Source organism: Notamacropus eugenii, chromosome 1, assembly GCF_028372415.1.
Source record: "Notamacropus eugenii isolate mMacEug1 chromosome 1, mMacEug1.pri_v2, whole genome shotgun sequence".
NCBI classification, from domain to species: domain Eukaryota; kingdom Metazoa; phylum Chordata; class Mammalia; order Diprotodontia; family Macropodidae; genus Notamacropus; species Notamacropus eugenii.
Genome location: NC_092872.1, coordinates 423,184,575 through 423,207,238, shown reverse-complemented (window position 1 = coordinate 423,207,238; position 22,664 = coordinate 423,184,575). Strand labels below are relative to the sequence as shown.

The 22,664-nt window shown below is 41.5% G+C and overlaps 2 long non-coding RNA genes across 4 annotated transcripts in view; one reads left to right on the top strand and one right to left on the bottom strand.

Moving 5' to 3' along the window:
• Positions 1-543: 543 nt before the first annotated feature.
• LOC140518919 (uncharacterized) lies at positions 544-1,987 on the bottom strand. The gene is made up of 2 exons (XR_011972048.1): positions 1,325-1,987; positions 544-763 (listed from the first exon to the last, which is right to left on the bottom strand). It is a non-coding gene; the product is annotated as an uncharacterized lncRNA (long non-coding RNA).
• A 14,991-nt stretch (positions 1,988-16,978) lies between these two features.
• The window catches only part of LOC140518918 (uncharacterized), a 122,520-nt gene continuing 116,834 nt past the window's right edge, over positions 16,979-22,664 (top strand). Inside the window, exons 1-2 of one of the 3 annotated variants that reach the window (XR_011972046.1) lie at positions 16,979-17,544; positions 18,712-18,816. This is a non-coding gene — a long non-coding RNA (uncharacterized lncRNA). The remainder of the gene's footprint in view (positions 17,545-18,711; positions 18,817-22,664) is intronic. The other 2 variants (XR_011972045.1, XR_011972047.1) reach the window with 2 other exon arrangements.

Sequence of the window (22,664 nt, the reverse complement as noted above, 5' to 3'; positions counted from 1 at the left end):
AAATTTAATGATGCAGAAAATAAGGAGTTCTATGGATTACAAAGCAAAGGTGTAGATAGAAGAGATCCTGAGGAAGAAAAAACTAATAAAGGAACAGAATACTAACAACCCACATTCTAAAAGAAAGAACTTATTATTATTTTATAAGTAAGGAAACTGAAGTTCAGAATTGAGTGACTCGTCCATACTAATAGAGTTAGTAACTTGTAGATACAGAATCTGAAGCTTTTACCGATCATCCCAGTTGTAAGGGATATTGAGCTCCTCAAACCTCTTAAGCCATTTGGTTTGGAGCTCTCCTATGCACTTCATCAGATCAGAACTCCCTGACAGAGTTCCTTCCAGATCTAATCTAGGATTCTATGACCTTCCTTCAAAGGAAATAGGGAAGTTTGCAGGATCAATGAGTTCAGAGGGAAAGATGAATGCTGTTTTGGACACATGGTTCCAGACGCCAACGGCACATTTGTGTTGGTCAGAGCCTGACTCAGACCAGTCCATATTTTTGATATGGAAATGAAATGAGAGACTGGTAGGTCATTCTAGCTTTAACAAAAAGAGATTTACTTAGCCATAGCAGAAGGATGCTTTACAATGACATGCAGTGAGGACATTCTGAGGTGATTCAGTTGAGTGAGGCTTCCCTCCCAGAGCTGCACCCCATGATCCACCGGCTGGAGCATCTCAGGAGACTAGGAAGTGATGCCAGTAGCTTGAGCCTCTAGCTCCTGAGCCAACCAAATCTTGAAGATGGTTTTAATACCTTTAAAGGAAAAATTAATTTACAGGTGGGCAGGGTTACGATATGGCTCCTACCACAGAATCCAGGTAGGGATGGTTACCAGTTATCTGTTTACGTGGCGGCGAAGTTCTGGAAAGTGAGTGCAGTGGGATTTGCTTTTGTATATTAGAGCCAATCCTTCCTTCCTTCTTTCTTCCGTTTTTGTAGGTCTTCCGTCATGCCTTACTCCTAGGAACATCTATTGGGATAGGAGTTTCTCTGTACATCGAATCACGAGGCCTGTCACTGTCACTTGGCCGCTAAGGCCTATGGTCTAAGGCAAGACGGGGTGGCCTTGCCCTGGGTCATACGCCTAGACTTCGGAGCCAGGAGGTCCGGACCTTGCCCAGGACCCTCCGGTTAAGTCACTTAACCCCTCTCGGCTCTAAGCGAGGTAGTAATCTGCCCTAGTGGAGGGAACTTCCATATCCTGAACATCCCTAGCCTGCCTGCCTCTGCTACCTCGTAGTCTGGCCCTACTCCCTGGCCCTACCTCCCGTGCTGGTCCTTCAGCCTCTGCCTTTCTAGTATGACCTTTCGTACCTCAGGCCGCTGCTTCCCCTATGCTTGACCGCTCCAAGGAATGAGCCAAACGGAGCAAGTTTCGGAAGAAACGTGTATTTAGACGAAGTTGGAAGCTGTCGTAAAATCACATGACCGAGACCAACACGTGCATACTACAACCACGTGACAAATCCAGCATCAGATCGGCTACAATGACGCAGACTGCTGGGGACGGGAGAACTCGGTTTCCCAGAAAGCCTCGAGGCTTTCGCAGGTAAGGTCTTACTTCATTTCCCCAAGATTTTTCCTTTCTTTATCGGAACGACTTGGGTATTTCGGCCTGGTCTCAGAACCTTAGGTGATTAGATTTCATATCTGCCTTTAGTGGCTTCAGCTCTTCCTTATCCACCCAGAACAGGGAAATCGCTCTTTTAATTCCCCTGCCCCACCTTCAGAGGCCCGAGGCCAGAAGCTTCGCAGTGGTCTCTGGGAAACGTAGTCTTCAGACGAGAGGGCGGCTACTGCATTCTGAGGTTTCTGGGAAACGGAGTCCTAGAGGTAAGCTGGGATGGGGCCAATCAAACGTTGGATCAGCATCCTCCATCACGTGGTGTCTCCAGTCATATGACTCCGTGAGTTTGAAATGAACTAGCTCGGGCTCGGCGGAACTTCAAGGGGTGGGAGCTGAGCCCTGTCCTTCATGGGGACGTGTACACAGGCCAGCCAATGGAATGGTTACTCAGAGTTCTGTAGAACTCGAAGGTTTACCGGACGTTTCCCTGCCCAGCAACCCTGCGATGGAGATGCTGGAAGGCTCCGTCCTCGCCGTGCGCGCCCCCTCCACCTGGCGGGCTGACATCTCCTTTCTGATTCAGTAGGTCCCCCGGAGAGGAGGCTTTATAAGGCGTAGCTAGACTGGTCACATCAAGTCCGCCAGCATTTATTGATCGTCTCTTACGTGCTGGGCACCGTGCTAAGTGTTAGGGATACTAAGAGGTGAAGGGTCCCCATCTCAGGGAGCTCAGTCTAATGGCAAAGAGACCGTGCAACACTCTGTACAGAGAGGCTACGTACAGGGTAATTGGAGATCATCCACAGAGGGAAGGGGCAAGCATTACATGGGGCTGTAGAAAAGAAAAGCTTCCCGAAGGAGGTGGGACTTGAGGAAAGGAAGCCAGGAGGCGGGCGATGAGGGAGAGAGCCCCGGAAAATGCCCGGAGTGAGGACATGGGGTGTGGCACTGGTCCCTCAGATGACTGATTTCTGCTAAGGGCTTTTTGGGTTTGGTAGGATCTTCTTGAACTTCCACCCTTTGAGCACTCAGTTGTAAGGAGGTCACAGCAGTACTTGGTATAGGTATGCAAGTATAAATATCGATACATCAACAAGTGTTTATTAAGCATGCTCTTACTATGTGCCAGTCCAGTACCAACAGTGATGTGATCCCTTTACCCAGTGAATGAGCTTAAGGAATTGATTGGGAATGGGGGCAGAGGGGTAGTGACTGGCCAAAGGTGACTGCTAGGTGCAGCACTGGATAAAGGGCTGGCCTCTAGTTATGAAGACTCATGTTCAAATCTAGCTTCAGATGCTTCCTAGCTGTGTGAGCCTGGGCAAATCACTTAATCTCTGTTTGCCCCAGTTCCCTCAACTGTAAAATAGGGATAATAACAGCCCCTGTCTTGTGAAGATCAAATGAAGTAATACTTGTAAATCACTTAGTACAGTGCCTGGCATGTGGTAGGCACTACTGAAATGCTTATTTCCCTTCCTCCCTAGTCTCTAAGGTTACACAAGAGGTTCGTGTTAGCAGTGATTGCAGCCCAGACTCTTTTCATCCCATCAGATTACTTCAAGTGGTAATAATAATAATAGCAGTAACAATAATAAAAAATAATTTGCATTTATAAAGCACTCAGGGTTTGCATGCACAAAGTGCTTTACTTACTTTGTCTCATTGGCTCTCCACAACCTTGTGAGATAGGTGATATTGTTCCCAGTTTACCAATGGGAAAACAGGCACAAACAAGGTTAAGTGACTTGGCTAGAACCTCACAGCTAATAAGAGTCTGAAACAGGATTTGAATACAGGTCTTCCTGACTCTCTGTCCTACGCTGATACTGCTGACTGCACCACCCTGTGTGAGGTCAGAAAAGTGGAATGACCTTAGGGGGAAATGTTCAGATGTGTTAAAGCAGATAAGAGTCTTAACTAATGGCTTCATTACCTTCACTAAAAGAATATGCTTATTTAAAATTTTTTAAAAAATTTTTGTTTTCTTCTTATATCTTGTTCATTTCTGAATATATTTCTCTCCCTGTTCTCTGCTCAGTGAGCTATCTTTTTTAACAAAGATTATTTTTAAAAAAGGGGGAAAAAGCAGGTCAGCCAAACCAACCGATCTGTCAACTGTGTTGAATATCATATATAGTATTCCAGACCCTTTTGCACCCTTTGCAAAGAAAGGAAGAAGCTTTACTTTTTCAGTTTTCCCATAGGGTCAGCATTGGAAGTTTTAATTACATAGAATTCAGTTTTGTTGTTTTTTCCATTTACACTATTACAGAGATTATATATATTGTTTTCCTGGTTCTGTTCCTGCATTTGCATCAAGTTTATGTCTTCCCATGCTTCTCAGAATTCTTTACATTCAGTGCAATTCAAGTCAGAGTTTATTTAATCCTTCCTCAGTCAATGAGCATCTATTTTGTTTCTAGTTTTTTGATACCATAAAAAAGTATTACTATAAGTGTTTGGATATATATGGGACCTTTCTGTCTTTGAACCCCGTTGGGGCATATGCCTAGCAATGAACATACTTTAAATGTTTTCTAGAATGCTAAAACCAATTGTAGCACTGCCAAAATGGTTGGACCATTTCACAACTCCACCAACAGGGTATTCATGTGTCTGTTTTCTCACAGACTGTACAACACTGACTGTTCCCCTCTTTTATCATTTTTATCAATTGGCTGGTGAAATGAAACCTGAGTAATTTTGATTTGCATTTTTCTTATAACTAGTGATTTGGATCATTTTTTTCAAAGGATTAGTAAGAGTTTGCAATTATTCCTTTGGGAGCTGTTTGTTCATATCATTTGTTCAGTATTCATTGAGGAATGGCTTTTGGATTTATATATTTGAGTTAGTTCCCTGTGTATCTTGAATATCAGACTTTTAACAGAAGTGTTTGATGCAAATGATTTTTCCCTGATTGACAATTTCCTTTCTTATTCCAGCTTCATTGATTTTGTTCCTGCAAAAGCTCTTCAATTTCATGTAATTGCATTTATTTAGTTTATCTTCTGTGATCACCTTAATTCTTTGGTAATAAATTCTCCCCTAGCAGTAGTTGTGAAAAATAACTGATTTCCAATTTTTTTTTATTCACTCTGCCTTTAGATTGTGAGCCTATTGTGGTATAGTTGAAATCCAATTTCTGCAAAACTCCTTTCTGGTTTTCCCAGCAGGTCTTGTCAAATAAGGAGTTTTTCCCTAAGCAGTTTATGTTCTTGAAGTTATTGAACACTGGATTAATGAATTAAATTGTTGTTAATTCTTACTTATTTAGTCTGTTCTACTGATCTACTTTTGTGTTTTTTAACCAGTACCAAATAGTTTTATGATTACTACTTTGTAGTAATCCTCCTTCATTTTTTTAAAAAAAATATTTATTTAACTTTTAACATTCATTTTCACAAAACTTTGGGTTCCAAATTTTCTCCCCATTTGTCCCCTCCCCCTGCCCCAAAACACCAAGCATTCTAATTGCCCTTATCACCAACCTGCCCTCTCTTCTATCATCCCTCCCTTCCCTTATTGTAAGATAGGTTTTCATACCAAAATGAGTGTGCATTTTATTCCTTCCTTTAATGGAATGTAATGAGAGTAAATTTCATGTTTTTCTCTCACCTCCCCTCTTTTTCCCTTCACTAAAAAGTCTTTTGCTTGCCTCTTTTATGAGAGATAATTTGCCCCATTCCATTTCTCCTTTTCTCCTCCCAATATATTTCTTTCTCACCCCTTAATTTCATTTTTTTAAAGATATGATCCCATCCTATTCAATTCACTCTGTGCTCTGTGTGTGTGTGTGTGTGTGTAATCCCACCCAGTACCCAGATACTGAAATGTTTCAAGAGTTACAAATATTTTCTTTCCATGTAGGAATGTAAACAGTTCAACTTTACTAAGTCCCTTATGACTTCTCTTTGCTGTTTATCTTTTCATGCTTTTCTTGCATCTCTCTCATTTCTCTTCCCAGTTTTTCCTTCACCTCTCTAACTTGATTTTCAAAATCCTTTTTGAGCTCTTCCATACCCTGAACCCATTGGATATTTATTTTGGATGTTTGGGATACAGAAGCCTTGACTTTTATGTCTTTCCCTGATGGTAAGCATTGTTCTTCCTCCTCTGAAAGGAAGGGAGGAGATATCTGTTTACCAAGAAAGTAACTTTCTATGGCCTTATTTTTTTCCCCCCTTTTCTGGTCATTTTCCCAGCCAGTTACTTGACTTCTGAGTATCCTCTCCACACCCACCTGGCCTCCAGATCTGCCCAGCCAATGCTTGGGGTCTGAGATTCAAATGCTGCTTTCCAGCCTCAGGGCTTTTGGTGGGGGTGGGGCTGCTATTCAGTGTGAGATTAAGTTCAGGTGCTCAGGTGGGGGCAAGGCCGCCACACAGGGCTCGGCTCCCTCAGGGGGTTTAAGACCTTCAACAATGGATCCGAGCTCCTGCCCGCTTTGGGAGCCCTTGTCAGCTGCTGCCTCTACTGCTGCCTCCACTGCTGCATCCTGAGGGGGCTTGGGTTATGGGGACACCCTGCTCCCGGCAAGCTGAAAAGTCCCTCTCACTGATCTTTGGCACCAGTGGGTGGAGGGACCTGCTTGGCTGCTTGAGATTCTGTCCCTGAAGCCTGCTCGAATCTGCTCCTCTCGGTGCCCCGCAGCCAAGGCAGGGCTGGGCTCTGCTGCGGGTCCGTTGTGCGATGGACCTTTGGGGTCAGTTTTTCAGGTCTCTCTGGAACATAAATCTCCTCTGCTCAGTTGTACTGTGGCTTCTGCTGCTCCAGAATTTGTTGGGAGTTCTTCTTTACACGTATTTTATGGGCTGTGGGTTTGGAGCTAGCATATGTGTATCTTTCTACTCAGCCATCTTGGCTCCTCTCCCTCCTTCATTTTTAATGAACTTCTATTCAAGTACTTTAGGCATCATTAACATGCTTATATTCACTTTGAGAAGTAGGTAGAAGTCGCTGTAATTCAATGGTGCTTACAGGGCTTTTGTTAAATAAAGCTTGGCTAAGCTACTTAGATTGCTACATGTAAGAGAAATGATTGTTTTAAAAAATTTTACGGAAGATGGCGAAGTAGAAAGACGCACATACACATAGCTCCAAACCCACAAACCACAGAACGGCAGAGGGGACTAACCCAGGGCGAATTCTGCACCCAGAGACCACGGAATATTGGAGCGAGGGAGATTTCTGTTCCGGAGAGACCTGCAAACCTCTCGCGGGGGGTCCTTCGCGCCGGGGACTGGGCGCCCGGGTGGGAAGAGGAGAGCAGCCCTGCCACGGCAGCGACACCGTGGGAAAGAGATCCGAGAGGGCTGCGGGATGGAGTCTCCAGCGGCCACGCGGGTCCCCCCACCCACAGAGGGACCTGCAAACCTCTTGCAAAAGGTCCGTCGTGCTGCAGACACGGTGCCCAGCCCAGACCTAAGGCGGCGACGGCGGCTGCGGCTCCGAGAGACAAAGTTCTGAGAGGGATCTGGAGGCGGGATCTTCAGCAGCTGCACGGGCCCCCCACCAACAGGTGACTGACGGGGGTAGGTGAGAGAGTCTCTTTGGCGGGTTGAGACGGGAGTGAGGTGCCCCCATCGCTCGGGCCCCCCCCGGGAGGTGGGGGCTGAGAGGCGGCTGCGGATGGGGGCTCCCCAAACGGGCGGGAGCCTGGATCCATTGTGGAAGGTCTGTGCATAAACCTCCTGAGGGAATTGAGCCAGAGAGGCGGCCCTGCCCCTGACCTCAGCACCTGAACTTAATTCTCACACTGAATAGCAGCCCTGCCCCCACCAAAAATCCTAAGGCGGGAAGCAGCATTTGAATCTCAGTCCCCAAACGCTGGCTGGGAGGACCAGGAGGCGAGGTGGGTGTGAGGAGAACATTCAGAGGTCAGGCCACTAGGTGGAGACAATGCCAAGAAAAGGGAAAAGAAATAAAACTATTGAAGGGTACTTTATTGGAGAAAAAAAACTTCCTCCCTTCCTTTCTGATGGGGAGGAACAATGCTTGCCATCAGGCAAAGACACAGAAATCGAGGATTCTGTGTCCCAGCCCACCCAATGGGCTCGGGCCATGGAAGATCTCAAGAGGAATTTTGAAAATCAAGTTAGAGAGATGGAGGAAAGACTGGGAAGGGAAATGAGAGGGATAAGGGAGAAGCAAGAAAAACAGATCAGCTCCCTGCTAAAGGAGAACCAAAAAAATCTTGAAGAAATTGGCACCTTGAGAACTAGCCTAACTCAGCTGGCAAGGGAGGTGCAAGGGGCCAATGAGGAGAAGAATGCTTTCAAAAGCAGAATTAACCAAATGGAAAAGGAGATTCAAAAGCTTACTGAAGAAAATAGATCTCTCAAATCTGGAATAGTACAGATGGAAGCTTTGGACTTTTCGAGAAAGACAGATATCTCAGAACATACCGCGCAGATTCGAAAAATGGAAGATAATGTGAAATATCTTATTGGAAAAACAACTGACCTGGAAAATAGAATCAGGAGAGACAATGTAAAAATTCTGGGACTACCTGAAAACCATGATCAAAAGAAGAGCCTAGACCTCATCCTCCACGAAATTATCAAGGAAAACTGCCCTGAGATTCTAGAACCAGAAGGCAAAATAAATATTCAAGGAATCCGCAGAACACTGCATGAAAGAGATCCAAAAAGAGAAACTCCTAGGAGCATTGTGGCCAAATTACAGAATTCCCAGGTGAAGGAGAAAATATTGCAAGCAGCTAGAAAGAAACAATTCAAGTATTGTGGAAATACAATCAGGATAGTACAAGATCTGGCACCTTCTACATTGAGGGATAGAAGGGAATGGAATAGGATATTCCAGAAGTCAAAGGAACTAGGACTGAAGCCAAGAATCACCTACCCAGCAAAACTGAATATAATACTTCAGGAGAAAAAATGGTCTTTCAATGAAATAGAGGACTTTCAGATTTTCCTGATGAAAAGACCAGAGCTGGAAAGAAAATTTGACTTTCTAACACAAGAATGAAGAGAACCATGAAAAGGCAAACAGCAAAGAGAACTCATAAGGGACTTACTAAAGTTGACCTGTTTACATTCCTACATGGAAAGACAATATTTATAACTCTTGAAACATTTCAGTATCTGAGCACTGGGTGGGAGTATACACACACACACATGCTCACACGCACACATACATAGAGACAGAGTGCACAGAGTGAATTGAAGAGGATGGGATCATATACTAAAAAAAAAAAATGAAATCAAGCAGTGAGAGAGAAATATTGGGAGGAGAAAGGGAGAAGTTATATAGGGCAAAATATCTCTCATAAAAGAGGCAAGCAAAAGACTTATTAGTGGTGGGATAAAGAGGGGAGGCAAGAGAAAAACATGAGATCTACTCTCATCACATTCCACTAAAGGAAAGAATATAATGCACACTCATTCTGATAGGAAAACCTATCTCATAATACAGGAGAGTGGGGGACAGGGGCACAAGCAGGATGGGGGGGAGGATAGAAGGGAGGGCATGGGGAGGAGAATGCAATACGAGGTTGACACTCATGGGAAGGGAAAGGACCATAAGAAAATAAAAGTAATGGGAGACAGGACAGGATGGAGGGAAATATAGTTAGTCTTATACAACACAACTAGTATGGAAATCATTTGCAAAACTAAACAGATATGGCCTATATTGAACTGCCTGTCTTCCAAGGGGAAGGGGTAGAGAGGGAGGGAGCTAAAGAAGTTGGAACTCAAAGTGTTAGGACCAAATGTAATGTTCTTACCACTGGGTAACAAGAAATACAGGTTAAGGGGTCAAGAAAGCTATCTGGCCCTACAGGACAAAAGAGAAGACGGAGACAAGGGCAGGGAGGGAGGATAGAGGAGAGAGCAGATAGGTCACAGGGGCAATTAGAAAACTTGGGTCTGGGGGGGGGAGGGGGAAAAAAGGGGAGAAAATTTGTAACCCAAAATTGTGTGAAAATAAATGTTAAAAGTTTAATAAAAAAAAAATTTACTATGATATCCTCTTAGGGATGCTATACATCTGCAACTGATGGATTCTTAGAAGAATCAGAATTATGAGTAACCCGGAGAGCAGGCTACATGTGGGTATAAGCAGGATGCATCATTTTGCCAATGATTATTTGTACCTGATGATGGTTGGGAAAGACAGCTAGGTGGCACAGTGGAGCTTCCTTAAGAGCTGGGGTCAAATCTGGCCTTCTGTGTGACCCTGGACAAGTCACTTAACTCTGTTTGCTCAGTTTCCCCTTCTATAAAATGATCTCGAGAAGGAAATGTCATATCATTACAGTATCTTTGCCAAACCAAACCAAACCAAACCAAAACCAAAAAAATCCAAAAGGAGTGGTCCACAAAGAGCATGACTGAAAAGTGACTAAACAAAGCATTATAAAAGACATCAAGACTGTGACAAGACTCCCTATTCCTGGGGATTCCAACTACACTGGTTAACTTGCTGTTTCTTGTACATGCTATTTCATGTCCAAACTCTGTAGTTCTGCCCAGACAGTTTCCTATGCTTGATGTTCTCTCCCACCTCTACCTCTTAGAAATCCTAGCTTCTTTCAAAACATAGCTCAGGTACCATCTTCTTTAAGAGTGTTTTCAGATTCCTTGAGCTTCCTAGCCCTCAAATTATTTTATATTTTGTATACACTTATCTGTGTACTTGTTTGTGCTAGCAGAGGGCAATTACAGTTGTGTTTATGACTTCTTATCCCCATTGCCTAGGTTAGGGCCTACTAACATTGTAGGCACTCAATAAATACTTGTTGAACTAAGTTGAATTTGAAAAGGAAGTCAATAGCTTCTTTACTGAGAATCGTGCACAGATACAAAAGCCAAAACAAAACAGTATATGCCCATAAAGAGCTAACATTCTACCAGAGGATATAACATGTACATAGATACAATATAACAAATATGTACTGAGTAATAAAAAGTCATTTCAGAGCAAGGAGAAATACACTAAAAGTGTCAGGGTTACCCCAGAGATATTAAAAAAAAGCAGAGGAAGGTTCCTGGCAAATGAAATTGATCTTCCTTGAGGATATATAGGATGATATATGTAGATAAGAATCTCAGAAAATGAGAGTGTGGAAAAGAGCTGTGATCTACCCTGATCTAGGGAATAGCATACAGACCGTTAAAATATCAAGCATCTTCCACAAAATTAATTTGGATTTTTCATCATTTTGGTCATTGGAGCAAGATCTGGCTTCAGTTCTTAGTTCTGTTACTAGCTATGTCATCTTGGTTAAGTAACTTACCTTTTCTGAACCTCAGTTTTCTTACCTGTAAAATGAGGATAATAGTTTTTATATTATCTATTTCATAAGATTGTTGTGGAGAATGCACTACTATTGCAGAAAACCTAAGAAAATTTACTATAGGTAGTAATAATAATAATAGACAAACAAGGTAACATTAACACAACCATATTAAATTTGAAATATGCCAAAATAATATTAATCTGACATTTAATATAGTGCATTATAGTTTATAAAGCTCTTTCTGTAGTCTGATTTGATAGCTTTAGTTCATAATCAAGATTTCTAAGATAGAGCTTTAACATTTAAAAAGTTTTTGCTGAAGCAGAGTCAAGATGGTAGAGTGGAAGGATGCATCTGCTCTAGCTCACCCCCCATAGCCCATAAAATACCTGTAAAAAATGACTCTAAACAAATTCTAGAGCAGCAGAAGCCACAAAATGACAGAGTGAAAGAGATTTCCAGCGCAAGGCAGCCTGGAAGCCTGTCAAGAAAGGTCTATAGCACTGGGCTCAGAGCAGAGCAGGGACAGGACTCACGGGCAGTAGCTGTGGTTCCCAGATTTCTCAAGTCACAAATTCCAAAAACATCTCCAAAGGTCAGTGAGAAAGCTCTTTCACCTGGGTGAGAAGGGAGCTGGGCCCAGGGCATCAGTAGCCACTGCTGCAGCAGAGCCCTTGGTTGATTCCCCTGGGGAAATCAAGGGGCTGATTTGGGTCTCAGTCCTGAGTGGTGGCTCTAGGGTGAGGAGGATTGATGGTGTTGTAGAGTTGGTGGAGGCTCTGAGGAGGGAATTCTACTTGCAGATTCTAGGCAGAAAAGCTTGCCATTGCTTCCAGACCAGAGTGCAGGATAGGAGAGGAGTAAACTTCTCTCCCTTAATTGTGCCACCTTGGAGGAACTGAGAACTTACAGGTCCCTCCACTTGACAAAAGTCAAGTAACAGACTGGGAAAATGCCCCCCAAAAGGAAAAAAAAATAAGAAGGTTACTTTCTTGGTGAATAGGTATTTTCTTCCATCCTTTCAGATTAGGAGGAACAATGCATACCATCAGAGGTAGACATAAAAGTCAAGGCTTCTACATTCAAAACCTCCAAAATAAATATGCGTGGTCTCAGGCCATGGAAAAGCTCAAAAAGGATTTTGAAAATCAATTAAGAGAGGTAGACGAAAAATTGGGAAGAGAAATGAGAGTGATACAAGAAAATCATGAAAAGCAAGTCAACAGCTTGCTAAAGGAGACCCCAAAAAATGCTGAAAAAAATAACACCTTTAAAAATAAATTAACCTGAATGGCAAAAGAGGTCCAAAACATCAATGAGGAGAAAAATGCTTTAAAAATCAGAATTAGCCCAATGGAAAAAGAGGTTCAAAAGCTCACTGAAGAAAATAGTTCTTTAAAAATTAGAATGGAGCAGTTGGAAGCTAAAGATTTTATGAGAAACCAAGAAATTACAAAACAAAACCAAAAGAGTGAAAAAACAGAAGACACCATGAAATATCTCATTGGGAAAACAACTGACTTAGAAAATAGATCCAGGGGAGACTATTTAAAAATTACGCTGCTCCCTGAAAGCCATGATCAAAAAAAGAGCCTAGACATCATCTTTCATGAAATTGTCAAGGAAAGCTGCCCTGATATTCTAGAACCTGAGGGTAAAATAAATATTGAAAGAATCCACTAATCACCTCTGGAAAGAGATCAGAAAAGAAAAACTCCTAGGAATGTTATAGCCAAATTCCAGGGTTCCCAGGTCAAGGAGAAAATATTGCAAGCATCCAGAAAGAAACCGTTTGAGTATTGTGGAAATACAATCAGGATAGCACAAGATCTAGCAGTGTCTACATTAAGTGATTGAAGGGCTTAGGATAAGATATTCCAGAAGTCAAAGGAACTAGAATTAAAACCAAAAATCACCTACCCAGCAAAACTGAGTATAATACTTCAGAGGAAAAATGATCATTCAATGAAATAGAGGACTTTCAAGCATTCTTGATGAAAAGAACAGAGCTGAAGAGAAAATTTGACTTTCAAACACAAGATTCAAGAGAAGTATGAAAGGTAAATAGTTAAGAGAAATCATAAAGGACTTACTAAAGTTGAACTGTTTACATTCCTACATGGAAAGATAATATTTGTAACTCTTGAAACTTTTTGCTGTGTTTGGGTAGTTGGAGGGATTACATACATACACACACACACATATATACACACACATATATACACATATATACATACATATTATATATATATATATACATACATATTATATATATATATATATATATATATATATATATATATATATATATATATATATATATATATATATATATATATATATACACACACACACACGCACACAGAGGGCACAGGGTGAGTTGAAGAGGAAGGGATGATATCTAAAAAAATTAAGGGATGAGAGAGGAACATATTGGGAGGAGAAAGGGAGAAATGAAATGGGGCAAATTATCTCTTATAAAAGAGGCAAAAATCTTTTTCAATGAAGGGGAAAAGGGGGATGTGAGAGGGAAAAAGTGAAGCTTACTCTCATCACATTTAGCTTAAGGAGGGAATAAGATGCACACTCAATTTGGTATGAAAATCTATCTTATACTACAGGAAAGTAGGGGAGAAGGGGATCAGTGGGGTTTGGGGGGATGATAGAAGGAAGGGCAAATGGAAGAAGGGAATAATCAGAAGAAAACAGTTTTGGGGAGGGACAAGGTCAAAAGAGAGAATAGAATAAATGGAGGGCAGGATAGGATGGAGGGAAATATAGTTAGTATTTCACAGCATGACCATTATGGAAGTCTTTAGCAAAACTACACATATGTAACCTATATTGAATTCCTTGCCTTCTCTGTGGGGATGGGTGTGGAGGGAGGAAGGGAGAGAAGTTGGAACTCAAAGTTTAAGGAATGAATGTTGAGAATTGTTTTTGCATGCAGCTGGGAAATAAGAAATACAGGTAATGGGGTGTAGAAATCTATCTTGCCCTACAAAAAAAGAGAGAAGATGGGGATAAGGGAAGGAGGGGTGTGATAGAAGGGAGGACAGATTATGGAAAGGGGTAATCAGAATGTATGGTGTTTTGGGGTGGAGCAGGGAAACATGGGGAGAAAATTTGGAACTCAAAATCTTGTGGAAATGAACATTGAAAACTAAAAATAAACTAATTAAATTAGGAAAAAAAGAAATGATGAGCAGCAGATTTCAAAACCTGGAAAGAGTTACATGAACTGATACTGAGCAAAGTAAGCTGAACCAGGAGAACATGATACACAGTAACAGTAACACAGTGTAACAATCAACTATTATTTACTTAACTCTTCTCAGCAATACAATGATTCAAGATAAGACAGAGAAGGCTGTCCACATCCAGAGAAAGACCTGATGGAATCGGAATGCAGATTGAAGCATACTATTTTTACTTTTTTTTGTGGGTGGGAAGGGGGTTGTGGGTTTTTTCCTTTTGTTCTGTTTCTTCTTTTACAAAATGACTAATGTGGAAATATGTTTTACATTATTGCACATGTATAATAGATTAGATTCCTTGCTATCTTGGGGAGGGGTGATGGAAGGGAGGGAGAGAAATACGGAACTAAAAATCTTTCAAAAAATGAATGTTGAAAATTGTCTTTACGTGTAATTGGAAAAAAATAAAATACTATTTAAAAAAAAGTTTTTGCTGATCTGTTTCTTGCTGAATAGAATCCAATTTTCTAGGCATTCAACCCCCCTCGCCCTCACCTTGACCTCCCTCCAAACTTAGATTTCCAACTACTATACTGGTACTCAGATTTGACCCAAACTTCATACTTCTCAATCATGAATAAATGCCTCTTAACCTTGAGTCACAGTGTCTTATTGTTTCTTCATATACAAAATGAGATTGGATTAGGGGATCTCTGAAGCGCAGTTCCACTTTGAAACCCTCTTTTCATCAACTTTCCAGTGTTAACCAAAAACAGTATCACAAGTCCATGAGACAGTGTGTTGCAATTAGATGTTTTATGAGAAAAATAAACATGCATGTTGAACTCAAAGCCAGAACAAAGAATTCACAATCCACACAAAAGTTGGCATATTTATAACAGTATCATAAAGGGAGGGGGAGGGTACCAGAAATCTCCTAAAGAGGAGTGGCATAGGAGGGGGAAAGATCCAGTAAAGGTGGGAAAAGGACAAAACCCCTCTGGAAGGAGAGGAGCAAGGTGATGGCAACAGCAGCATTCTTCTCCCTTGGGAACTGCTAGATAAGGGGTAGGGAACCTACATCTCTGATGCCACATGTGGCTTTCTAGGTCCTTGGTTCTGGCCTTTTGACTGAGTCTAAGTTTTACAGAACAAATCCTTTTGTGAAGGGGATTTCTTCTGTGAAGTTTGGATTCAAAGGGCCACACTTAAGGCCACATGTGTCCTTGAGACTGCAGGTTCTTCACCCCTGTGCTAGACCATGAAGATATGGTGGTCTTCTTATCTGTAAGGGTCCCAGCTGCATAAGCAGCTTTTTCAATCTAGTGCATACTGATTGGTGTCTATCTTGACTCTCAAGGACAAACAGCAAGTCCAACCTGGGATACAAACAACAAATTATGTTAGTTCAGTGGGAGCTTCATCTTTGACTCAATGTGGCAACTCAAAAAGATAAATTCAGGGGATCCCTTAACATTCCTTAACACCAACTACATGGAAAACTTCTTGAGGGGTTGGGCTTTGTCTCATACCTTTATATTCCCAGTGTCTTGCAAACATCTAGTGGATGCTCAGTAGATGGTTTTTTAAGAGCATAAATGATAGACATTATAAAGTCTCGTTAATTTGGCTTATTGTCCCTGAAGTCTAAGTAGGGTGCTAAGTAATATAGCTTCACTATATGCCTTGATGGTATTCAGGATTTGGAATTGGTCCGTAGTGAGAGCAGTGGGTCAAGAGAGGATTGGGGAGTGGGTGGGCTAAGAGAGCAGAGATTTGGCCAGACCATCAGTATAATTGTTAAAGTAAGAAAGAAGTTGGAAGGGAGATAAATGATAATGATTCATATTTATAAAGCACTTCACAAAGTGCTTTCTTCATCACTGAGAAGTACATAGTAAAGAGATTATTATCCCTATTTTACACATGAGGAAACAGACTTCGAGATAGTGATTTGCCTATAGCTGCCCAGTTAATAGGCCAGCTAGGTGGTGCTGTGAATAGAGCCCTTGTCCTGGAGTCAGGAGGACTCATCTTCCTGAGTTCAAATCTGGCTTCAGATTCTAGCTCTGTTACCCTGGGCAAATCACTTAACCCTCTTTGTTACTCTGAGCTTGAGAAGGAAAGGGCAGACTACTCTAGAATCTTTGTCAAGAAAACCTGAAATGGGTCACAAAGAGTTAAAAGTGACCAAACAACTTCAACTAGCAAGCACTGAAGCCAGATAACCTGACTCCTTAAAGGTGCTGCTTCCTCTTTGTATACTCTTAGATTTGATGTCTGCTCTGCTTATCTGTGTTAAGTTTACTCAGGGCTGTTCTACCCAGGGGGACAAAGGGAGGACGACAATTCATCGAGGGAATGATTTCTGACAAGATTTTGCAGTTAGGGAAACTTATGGTAGCATCTATGGTCAGAGACAAGAATATATTTTCCTAAGTCAACCAGATTAGATACCTCTTAAGCTAGTGTTTGCAGATAGAGAACCTGATCCACAAGTGTGTATGTGTGTGTTTGTCCTTTGTTGCCAGAGAAGACCATGCCATCAGAGAAATGATGACATGACTTACACTTGACTTTGTTTAGAGTGAGGGAGGGCTGTGCAGCTCACCAGCCTCACTTCTCCTCCAGAGCCATCTGAATCCAGTGACCAGATGTTCATCAGGATGACTGGAGATGACCCAGGATGAGGCAATTGGGGTTAAGTGACTTGCCCAAGGTCACACAGCCTGTGAGTGTCAAGTGTCTGAGGTGAGATTTGAACTCAGGTCCTCCTGACTCCTGCACTGGTGCTCTATCCACCTAACTGCCCCAGGTATTGCCCACCTGAACGCCCTCTTCATAGGAAGCTCCAGGAGGTGCTATTCTCTCTAGTTAACATTCCTGGTTCAGTCCCTGATCAATTCAGCCAATGAAAGTCGGCCTAGTATTGACACTCATCTCTTTTGTTCCCATCCTGTAAGTCTAAAACTCTCAACTAGCCATCCATCTGTCTATTTAGAGCGATATCCATCCAGCAGATTAAACCCAGTTCTGATAACAAGATTCGTAGCTCTATCCACAAGGATATTTCTGCTGCAAAATTCATTTATATAAATTTGTTTTCAGAAAAGGACATATCATGCCTGTCTTCTGACTCTCTTGGGGAAGGCTCATTCTCTGTGGCTGTAGAGCAGGACTTTTAAACCTTTTTTCTTTGGCCACCTGACCCATTCTCAGAATCACATTTGTTTACATTCCTAATTGAAAGAAAGGCTAAATTTCAGTTTTAGGTTAGTGAAAATTATAATTGTTTTTCCCCATCCAGATTCCCAGAACTGCTGAAATTTGTCTGTGGATCCTTGGATTTCAGGTTAAGAACTCCTGCCCTACAAAGAATGACCTATGGAAGTTACAGGGAGGAAGAATTTTGACTTAACAGAAGAAAGAGCTTCGTCCCAGTCGTAGCTATCCAGCAGTGAAACAAGAAGTCTCAGCAGATTCGGAGCTTCTCCTTACAGAGGTTGGCTGACATTCTGTCAGGGATATCCATTTTTTAATCTTTCATTTTAAAATAATTATTAATTTGAGAAAAAGCAACATATATGAATCTTTTTCTATGTGAAGAACAGAAAAAGAGGTCTACACATGAAACTATGACTCTCCATTTGTGCACAACTTCTGGAGGAATCTTTCCATTAGAATATGGCTGTTCCAGCACTAGTCTACTTATCTGATGTTCTGTGAAGAGATTCCGGCATCATTTGGGAGACTAGATGGTTGGATAAGGCCTTCTTCATTCAGTCATCATTTATCAAACTAATACATGCGTAGTGTTATGCTAAGTCCTAGGAAAGAGCCAAAGTTGAGGTTAAACAGAGTCCCTGTCCTCATGGTTATGTCTGCTTGGTAGGATAAGAAATAAACATATCCTCACTATGCAAAATCACACAACACACATATTAAGGTGGTATGAAACAAAGTAGAATGTTGATTCATTGGGGAAGATTGTTGCTACTGCGAGCTGAGATAGGGGGAGATCAGGCAATGCTTTTTGTAGGAAGGGGCATGGGATGTGGCTTTAAAGGCTCTATAGGGATTCAGCTGACCCTGAGTGTCTGCAGTTTGATGACCGCCTCGTCCTTCATAGCCAGTAGTCGGCTTGGCTGCCTTATTCTCTCTTGTTTTATTTTTCTCAGCTTTCCCCATTATAGGGGACCCAGGCACTTCTACTTTTTTCCAGTCTGACGCTTCCTGGGAATACCTTTTCCTTCCCATTAATGCTGAATATTTTATATTGACCTCACATAATCAAGCACATTAATTAAAAAAATAGAATGGGGATTTTAATAAACTCCACCTCCTTTAAATTTTGTAATTGTCACTTTTCCAAGACCTTAGAGAAGCAGCAAGAAGACAAAATATGTAGAGGACAGTTCTGGTGCATTGATAATTTATTAGCCAATAATCTCTCGGCTTTCCTTCTATTCCCAGTTTTCTCATTACTCATCTTGTGCTGATGCCCTGTTGCTAGCAGTAGGTTGCAATGTTATTGCAGATTTCCTACTGCTTTTTGCTGTTGTTATTCAGAATGGTGATAGTTGGTGGGGGAGGGGGGCATGTCTGGGGAAGAAGGAGATGGAGGAATCTAGATTATTTCAACAGTTACAACATGCTTGTGCCTAAACAGGTTACAAATGCACAAACCGAGAAGCTGTGAATAAACCAAGCATCTTAGGAAATTGTGCGGCAGTAATTCCAAAGGAAATGAAAATTGCTACTGATGCTAAGAATGGTGAGCAGGGCTAAGACTGGGAGCAGATAAGGTAGGCAAGGCTCAGCAGGCAGTATGGGGAGCATGTGCAAAACATGGGATATTTTAAAAGACCACTTTGTATAAATGTACATATTTTTAATGTTAGAAAATCTCAGTCTATGGTATGTAGTCATTGGTTTTGTAACAAGTCACATATTTTACACTGGAGTCTCTAAGCCTTCCGTGGACAGTCACACAAGATGCTATTATTGGGCACAATCTTTGAAATCAGTTTAGGGTTAGAGTTAGAACCTTGTTGAAGCTCTGATTCTTAAATGTCATTGAAAAAAAGTCCTGATTATTTCAAAAACCTTGGTTTTATTATCTGTAAAATGAGGATATTTGACCAAATAATCCCTAAGATACTGAATCTGAGATCCATGATTCTATGTAAGATCACCCAAGTTAAATCCTGGAAAAATTGCTTTCTACTTTAAGGATTCTGTTTTTCTTTGTTAGGAATGTTTCCTGCACTGAGTGAGTTAACACCCCTTTCCCACCTTAAAGACTTAGGAGGTGACCTTTGGGAATTGCTATGAATGAAGATTCAGCATCTGCTGATCAGCTCTCTGGTGGAGAGCCTCTCTGCATTGAGCTGGGCTAGTCCTGGAACAATGGTCATATGATCTGTGCTTGAAACCTCTCTAGCTTGATGGGACCTTACAGAATCTGGAATCCATTGGGACAGCCTTCAAGAACCCAGGGTCACATCCTTGCTACAATGAGGCATTAGAGGTGAAATGTAGTCTGGGAAAATAGAGGTCAAAAATTTTTTTTCTCAAAAATCTCAAGAATTCTTTCTCTTGTGAGAAAATGTGCAGTTTAATAATTGCAGAGTACCCAGATCTCTGTAAAAATGTACGGTTGAAAGAACTCTGGATCTGAAGTCAATCAACCTGGATTGGAATTTTGGCTCTGCTACTTATTAGCTTTATGTCCTTAGATATTCCATTTATCCTTTTTGGGTCTCAGTTTCCTACTTTGTTAAGTGAGGGGATTAGACTGGATGACCTTTGAGATTCCTTCGAACTCTAAATCTATGATCCTATAAAAATTAAATATGCAAAATCTAATTTTCAGCTTAGAAACACATAATGTTAAAACTGAAAGAGAGCTTAGATGTACCTAGACCTTCCCAAACTCTCTGAGGGGTGGTGGTAGTGTTATCCTTTTCTTTAAAAAACTTATTGATAATCTTTTGTTTTTATCACCTTCATTTCAAAATATGTTCCCCTTCCTCCAACACAAACGCGCTCACACACACACACACGCACATGTAGTCTTTATGTCTGTGAAGAAATTGGAGGGAGTAGGTGCGTTTTATCTCTTCAGAGACAACCTTGATCATTATAGTTACATAATGTTCCATTTTTGGGTATTTTTTTTCCATTTATATTGTTGTAGTTATCATGCATATCATTTCCTGTTTATGCTTATTTCATTTTGCATCTGTTCATGAAAGTCTTCTCATGGTTTTCATTTTCATCCTTTTTTATGGTTTAGTAATATTCCATCGCCTCCTGTTATCTGTGTGTTACAGTTCAAATTAAAGTGTTAGCTTGACATTTGAGGCTTTCCATAGTCTGGCCCCAATTTAATCTTTCCACCTGACTTCCCACTACTTTCTTTGTCTATTATCTATATGCCCTATATAAATTGGACTTCTCACTGTTCCCCAAACATGCCCTGCATTCCTTTGTTAATGCATTTCTTCTTCCTGGACTGTACTCTCCCTTATCTTGATCTTAAACTCAACATATCCAAAACTGAACTTATTAACTTTCCTCCATATCCCCTCTCTATGGCTATGGTGGGCACCACCATCCTCTCAGTTACCCAGGCTTGAAAGCTGGTTGTCACCCTTAACTCTTTCCTCTTTTACATGCTCCCTATGATGCTGCTACCACCCTACACTAATATAGCAGCCTGCTGATTAGTCTCCCTGCCTTGACTTTCCCCACTCTAGGCTATCCTCTACTCAGCTTTCAAATTAATTTTCCTAAGGCACAGATCTGACAATGTCACTCCCCTGCCCCCACTTTTCAATCAATTCCGTTCATTACCTATCACTTCCAGAATCAAATATAAAATCCTCAGTTTGGCATTCAAAGTCCTTCACAACCTTGCTCTCTCCTACCTTTCCAGTTTTCTTACATCTTCTCATGCCCTCCTGCCTGTTCACCACACCTCCAAACATATACTTTGATCCCATGACACTGGTTTACTTGTACTTTTTTGAATCAGACACTCCTTTGACAGAGTGGGCATTTTCGCTAGCTGTCCCCTATATCTTCCTCATCTCTGTTGCCTGGCTTCTCTGACTTCCTTAAAATTCTAGCACTTAGCACAGTACCTGGCACATAGTAGGGGCTTAATAAATACTTATTGACTGATTGAAAACCTACCCTTCTTTCAAGGCCAAACTCAAATGTAACCTCCAGGAAGTCTTTGATTCCCTCAGTCAAGAGATTTCATCCTTCTCTGGATTTCACTTTATTAGTTAGTGTAGTCAAGTGTCCTCTTGCATTATAGTTATATGTAAACCTGCTTTTTTCTATGAAGGTGATCCTTAATGTCTTTTAGGACTCTAAAATGCTGACTTTAGCATCATTTGTTGTTGTTTGTACTTCATTTTCATAGAGGACCTACGACCTCAGGAGTACTAAGCTCTAAGCACTCCATAGCTCCTCTTCAATTGCCTTCATTCTCATCTGTCCATTTCTCTGGGGGAAGGCTTCACATGATTGAGGTAGACATCTCTTTAACTCATCAAGGGGTCTGAGGCCTTTAAGTTGCCCTCAGCCTGTTCTAGCCCCTCTGCTGAGATGGTTTTACCAGGGTGTGGCTGCCGCACGTGCTATAGCTTCTTAGAGCCGCAGGTAAGAGTTGGGTGACAGGTGGACACCACAGGTGGATGAGCGACCCTGAAAAGGGTTTGGCAAGTCCCCACACCAGAGGTGCTCATCCTCCCTGAACATATCACAACTCCCCCCTTTATATAGTTACTATGTTAACTGAAAAAGATGATGATGTTGAATATAAGGTGATCCTTTTCTCCCTAAAAAAGGGTTTCATACAATTTTCCCCCCTGACTTGAAGCAGTATGGAGCAATGATTGAAGCTTTTTGCTCAGGATTAGTTCAAAGCAAACTTGTTTTCCCCCTGTGTCCCTTATTGCTCTGGCCTTTCAGATGGTACACTCAGTTCCTTGTCCTGACTTCCATTTCTCTTCCATTCTTCATCATCTCCAGCATCCTTTCCCCACTTATTGTGTTCACTCTATAAAATTAGACCAGTCTTTGTTATTTTTTATCCTGGACCTAAATAAGTAGCATTTCTTATACCTTTTAGCTACAGTTTAGTCAATTCAACAGATCTGTTATGTTCCTACTACATATAGACTTGTGATGAAGGAAATTTAGGTAAGACACGGTTCCTTCTGGAGTAGTCTAGTTGGGGTGGGAATATATCAGAAAGGCACAGGAGAGTAATTCACAGTACTGCAAAAGTGCGTCAGAGAGATGCAAAATAAAGAGCGAGGTGAGGTCTAAAGAGGAAGAACTTGTTATTGAATACCACTGAAGATATAATCATGGCACTGCAGGCCTTCCTTTGCTTTCGTTAATATCTGGTGGATACCATGGTAGTGCTAGAGCAGTCTAGCTATTATCCTTCCTGTGGCCCACCTCATTTTCTGGTAATTCCCGTCCTTGATTATGTCTATTATGCTACCTCTCTAGCAGAATCCATCATTTGTAATATTCTGCAGCTATTTGCAGCCCTGTGGTGTCACCAGGAGAAGGCTCGTTTTAAAGAGATAGGCTTTG